The following is a 6,107-nucleotide window of genomic DNA, read 5'->3' on the forward strand; positions in this document are numbered from 1 at the left end:
CTCTTCCGGCCCCTACAGGTGCTACATGTACATGGTACACAAACATACATGTGGACAAAACACACATATTTATAAAAAATAATAAAATGAAATAATTTAAGCCAGGCAGTGGTGGCGCACACCTTTAATCCCAGCAGTTGGAAGGCAGTGGCGGGTAGATCTCTGAGTTCAAGGATTACCTGGTCTACAGAGCCAGTACAGCCAGGGCTACACAGAAACAGCCTGTCTCAAAGAATCAAAACCAAGAAAAGAAAAGGAAAAAAAAAGCAGTTGGTTTCCTCTTAACTAGCCATGGTACCTCTGGAATTATCTTGTAATCTCATCTATCAAAAAGGAAATAATAAAAATTTTATTAGCTATCATTTGAATTGTAATGGGAAAATGGCGTTTATGGCTACTGCTGGGACAGCGGAGTGGGCACCTTTCTTGAGGTGTCTACATCCACGATCTTGGGTGTGCCTACCTTCCCAGAGCCTCTCTCTCTCTAGTGACCTCTGTGCTTATTTAGAATCTTGCAGGACAGATGGCACTCACCTTTCATCCAAGCCTTCGGTAGGGGAGGTGGAGACCCTTAGATCTCTGTGATATAGGTCTCAAAATGTCTGTAGTAATGCTTCCTATCACACCAAACCTGGTAACTGTGTAATCCCTGGAACCGCACAATGGAAGGAGGGAATCAGTTCCTACAAGTTGTCCTCTGACCTCCACGTGTGCACCACAGAGCACGCCCACACGTGTGCACATACCCATACACCCCCATAATCTATGAGTAAGAACACAGATTAGAAGATAGTTTGCATCCCCACATAAATAATTAACTTACTTACATATCCCTGACTAGCCTGGAACTCACAGAGACCTGCCCCCCTCTGCTAGGTGTGCATCCATGTGTGGCCTATAAGGCTTCTTTTTATTTTCTATTTCTTTTCGAGATTTATTTATTGATGTATTTTACGTATATGAGTACTTTGCCTGAATGTTCATCTGCACACCAGAAGATGGCATTAGACAGTTGTGAGCTGCCTTGTGGGTGCTAGGAATAGAACTCAGGACCTTCAGGAAAGCAGTGAGTGCTGCCAATCACTGAGCCATCTTTCCAGCCCAAGGCTTCCTTTTTCAATGTAAATCTTATTGCATTTATTCATTCACAATTCCATACATGTATAGTGAACTATGGTCATATCCCCCCCATTATTCTTTTTCCCCTCTCCCCTCCCCGTTGAACCCCTTCTTCCTAATGAGTTTCTATTCCACTGAAAGCCTCTTTTTAACAAGCCTCAAGCTGGGCAGTGATGGCGCACGCCTGTAATCCCAGCACTCTGGGAGGCAGAGGCAGGCAGATTTCTGAGTTGGAGGCCAGCCTGGTCTACAGAGTGAGTTCCAGGACAGCTAGGGCTATACAGAGAAACCCTGTCTTGAAAAAAACCAAATCAAAAAACAAAACAAAAACAAACAAACAAACAAAAAAAACCAAGCCTCAAGTCTGCTTTATACTAAATGTGGTATTCTGTCTAAGCTCCACCCCACACTTACCTGGCAATAGCTAGGTATGTCCCGCCCCATAGACCTGGCCCACTATAAAAGGGGCTATTTGCCCCCTCCTCTCTCTCCCCTCCTCATCCTACTCTCACCTCTCTGCCTCTTGGGCTCTCCTCCCCTCCCCCTTCTCTCCACGTGGTGGTGGCCATGGCCGGCCTTCATACTACTCTCTACTCTCTCTCTCTCTCTCTCTCTCTCTCCTTCCACTATACCACCAACTCCCAACCTCGACCATGAATAAACTCTATTCTATACCATGCCTGTGTGCGTGTGGTCCCTCAGGGAGAAGAGGTGCTTGGGCAAGGGCCCGCCTGGGCACCCCCTCCCCCCACACCACCATGACACACTCCCTTAACCCCCATTCTCTCTTCTTAAGCCCCCTTCATTGGTGCATTGGCCTTTCACTATATCATCCTGAAGTTCTCTTCCTTTCACAAAAAAAATTCAGTATGTGTGTTGGGGGGGGGGTGGTTTGCAGCATGTGTGTGGACATACATGTAAATAGAGATAGACGCTTGAGTGTACATGTGTGCAGAGGCTGATAATGGGTGTCTTCCTCCATTGTTCCACATCTTGTCTGTTAAGGCAGGGGCACTCACCTGAGCCCAGAACTCACTGATTCTGCTAGCCTAGCTGGCCGGCGTGCTCCGGGGATCTACGCCTCCTAAGGGCTGGGATCACAGCCTAGCTACCACTGGCAAGCTCTTAACCACTAAGCCATCTTCCCAAGCCTAAGTTTTCTAAACCAAAAAAGTAGGTGTGTGGTGTGTAGATGTGTGTGTGTGTGTGTGTGTGTGTGTGTATGTGCACATGCATACATGCACAAACTACATATGTGCACAAACTAGTAAACATGTCCATGTGGAGACTACAGGTCAATGTAAGATCTAGCTCTCTGTCTCTGTGTTTTTGAGACAGGCTTTTGTAAATATCTTTTATTTCCTCAGATGAAGGCGTGAGAAGAGAGCTGGACCCAAGCTGTAGAAAGACACAGCTTTGACTAAGTCCAGAGCGTTCTCTTCTCCGTTCTAACTATTCCTAGGCCTGGAAGCTTCTAGCCTTGAATATAATCTAATCTTCCAGTCTGACTGACTCTACCCAGGCTTCTGCTTGGGTTGTTATTTGATCTCACATTCACTTTGGCAATGTGCTCTAATAATCTTCTGGTTCCGTCTCACTCTGTGGCTCATTCTGTCTTCACCTGTGCCTAGCTTGTTCTCTGTAACACTGATCCAGTGAACTGACACACACCACACACCAACACCATCTTCTCTCTCTCTACTCTTAAGTAGCCTCTCTTTCCTGTGCTCTTCTTGTGTGAGTTGGCATATCCTAACTCTGTTTCATTCTGATTAATCACTTTTTCTGCCCCTCGATTAGAGATCACTTTTTTTAAAAAAAATATTTATTTATTTATTATAAATAAACATTGTAGCTGTCTTCAGACACACCAGATGAGGGCATCAGATCTCATTATGGATGGTTAGGAGCCATCATGGGGTTGTTGGGATTTGAACTCAGGACCTTTGGAAAAGCAGCCAGTGCTCTTAACCGCTGAGCCATCTCTCCAGCCCCTAGAGATCACTTTCAAACATAGTCATTTTCTTCTACAAATTGACCTTACCTTCCTCGTTAGGGATTAAAGGTGTGTGTTAAGGGCATGTCTGTATTCCAGCTCGATCAGAGAGACCTAGAAGGTCTTTGGATGTGATCCCTTGCTAGAGCAGCCATGTTGCTGGATTAAAATTCCTCTACAGACTTTCTCTCTGTAGCTCTGGCTGTCCCAAAACTCGCTCTATAGATCAGGTTAGCCTTGAACTCAGATCTACTTGCCTCTGCCTCCTGAGTGCTGGAATTAAGGGCATGTGCCACCACCACCTGGCTGGACGTCATTCTCTCTTTTTTTTTTATACTATTTGAAGATATTTATTTATTGATTTATTTATTATATGTAAGTATACTGTAGCTGTCTTCAAACACCAGAAGAGGGTGTCAGATCTCTTTACGGATGGTTGTGAGCCACCATATGGATGCTGGGATCTGAACTCATGACCTTTGGTAGAGCAGTCGGTGCTCTTACCCGCTGACCCATCTCTCCAGTCCCTGGACATCATTCTCAATTGCTCTCTCCCGTATTACTTAAGACTGGATCTATCACTGAATCTGGAGCTTGCCAATTGGCTGGACCACCTGGATCAGATCAACCCTGGGATCCTTTGTACCTGCCTTCCTGTCTATGGGGCTTACAAGCATGTGCCACCACACAAGGCTTCGCTGGAGAGCTGAACTCAAGTCCTGTTGAGTGACAAGCATTTCCTAAATGGAGCCACCACCCCAGCCCCTGGATTCTCTGCTGCAGCAAAGGCATGGATCAAGCTTTACCTAGGCAAAGATCCCTGAGGATGAAGGGAGGGCCTCTGGCTGCTGGCTGCAGCCCCTGCTAGGTGGCTGTGGACAATCTCACTGTCATGGTCACAGGTGGTTCCTCCAGGAGTGAGGATGACGTCATTAAAGAGCAGCAGGCATGATTACTGAGAGGCTATTTCTCCTCTGGTGAAATGAGCCACTTCAAGCCAGATTAGAATATGTTAAAAGCAGGTTTATTGGGAAGCTGCAGGCAAGATCATGGAGGCCAGGGAAGTCATCATAGGGAGAGGGGACAGGGAAGGGGGGAGAGAAAGAGAGAACGGTGTGCAGGCAGAGAAAGGGGGAGGGGGAGAGAGAGGCAGAGTGAGAGGGAAAGGGAGGGAGAGAGGGGGAGAGGGAGGGAAAAAGAGGGGGAGAGGAGGCAAAATGTCTGGATTATATAAAGAGGAGCCTCTGGGGAAAGGGCAGCCCAGCCCCTGGGCTGGAAAGTTCAGGATTGGGGACAGGGTGTGCCAGGGAGGGACTGAGGGATGCTGGGAGAACCTGGAGGCCAGGTCTGCTTTGGTATGTAAAATATGCACCTCCGCCCCTCCTCCCAGGTCTGAAACCAAACAACTAAATCCCAGCGGTTTTATAAAAAGAGAGATGATATAGTCAGAGGCACAGAGGCACTTCCTTCGGGTGTGGGGTGTGATGAAACCCTTGCCACGCCCGTGGAGAGCCGTGGGAATTCTGGGCTTCCCAAAATGTGAGCGAAAGGTGAGCTCTATGGAGCCACCTGGCTCCCACATTCCCTTTCAGAAATGCACTTTTAAATTTTTAATTGTGTATGTGCACATGTGCACGTTGGCACCTGCAGTATGTGTGTGCACACGTGAGCACGTTCCATTAAGGTTAGGGTCAGAGTTAGGGTAGGGTTGGGGTCAGGGTAGGGGCTAGGTTTAGGATTGGGGTTTGGGTTGGGGTTAGGTTTAGGGTAAAATTAAGGGTAAAGTTTAGGTTTAGTGATAGTGTTAGGGTTATGGTTAGAGTTGGGGTTAAGGTTCGGGTTAGGGGGTTTGGGATTAGGGTCTACCTGTACCACTAACCTTACCCTAACCCTAACCCAAAACCCTAAACCCTAAACCTAACCATGGTGTGCAAGTGCACAGGGCGCATGCACTTGTGTGCGCAGCCTGCAGAGGCTGTCAGAGCCTCCTGGAGCCACTGTTACAGATGTTTATGAACTCTCTGATGTGGGTGCTGGGAATCTCCCTGGAAGAACCGGAAGTACTGTTCACCACTGAGCCATCTCTCCAGCCCCTTACTCATTCTGTTAGAGCAGCGGTTTCCAACCTGTGGATCCCAACCTCTGTCTCCAAAAATATTTACATCATGATTCATGACACTAACAAAATTACACTTACAAAGTAGTGAGGAAAATAACTTTATGGCCGTGGGTCACCACAACATGCAGAACTGTATTAAAGGACTGCAGCATTAGGAAGACTGAGAACCACTGTGTTAGAGTAACAAAAACCAGGATTAATACCTCTTCTCAGCCGGGCCGTGGTGGCACACGCCTGTAATCCCAGCACTCTGGGAGGCAGAGGCAGGCGGATTTCTGAGTTCGAGGCCAGCCTGGTCTACAGAGTGAGTTCCAGGACAGCCAGGGCTATACAGAGAAACCCTGTCTTGAAATAAAACCAAAATCAAAAAAAGAAAACAAATCTTCTCTCGATGCTCAGCCACCCCTAAATCCATTCCTTCCTCCCAGCAAAAGATACACACGTGTGCACACACATATGCACCCCTCGACACATGTGGTGGGTAATAGGGAAGAGCAGTTCATAATAGCTGCACAGCTAGGCAAGAGTTCTCACAGGGGCAGGCTGCGGTGGCACGCATCTGCAATGCTACCATGGCTTGGAGAATAGAGACGGAGGAGTCAGAAGTCCTGGGTCATCCTTGGCTATATAGCAAGTTCCAGGCTACCCTGGGCTAAGGGAGACTCTGTCTCAAAACAGAAACCAACCAAGAAACAAAAGAGATGGCTCAGCAGTCACGAGCACTGGCTGCCCTTCCAGAAGATCCCAAGTTCAGTTCCCAGCACCTGCTTAGGGTGGCTCACAACCACCTGTAACTCCAGCTCCAGGGGACCCTCAAGCCACCAGCGCTCTCACACAGACGCTAGCACTCATACATCTAATTAGAAAGGAACT

This window comes from Apodemus sylvaticus, chromosome 22 (genome assembly GCF_947179515.1).
Source record: "Apodemus sylvaticus chromosome 22, mApoSyl1.1, whole genome shotgun sequence".
Lineage (NCBI taxonomy): Eukaryota > Metazoa > Chordata > Mammalia > Rodentia > Muridae > Apodemus > Apodemus sylvaticus.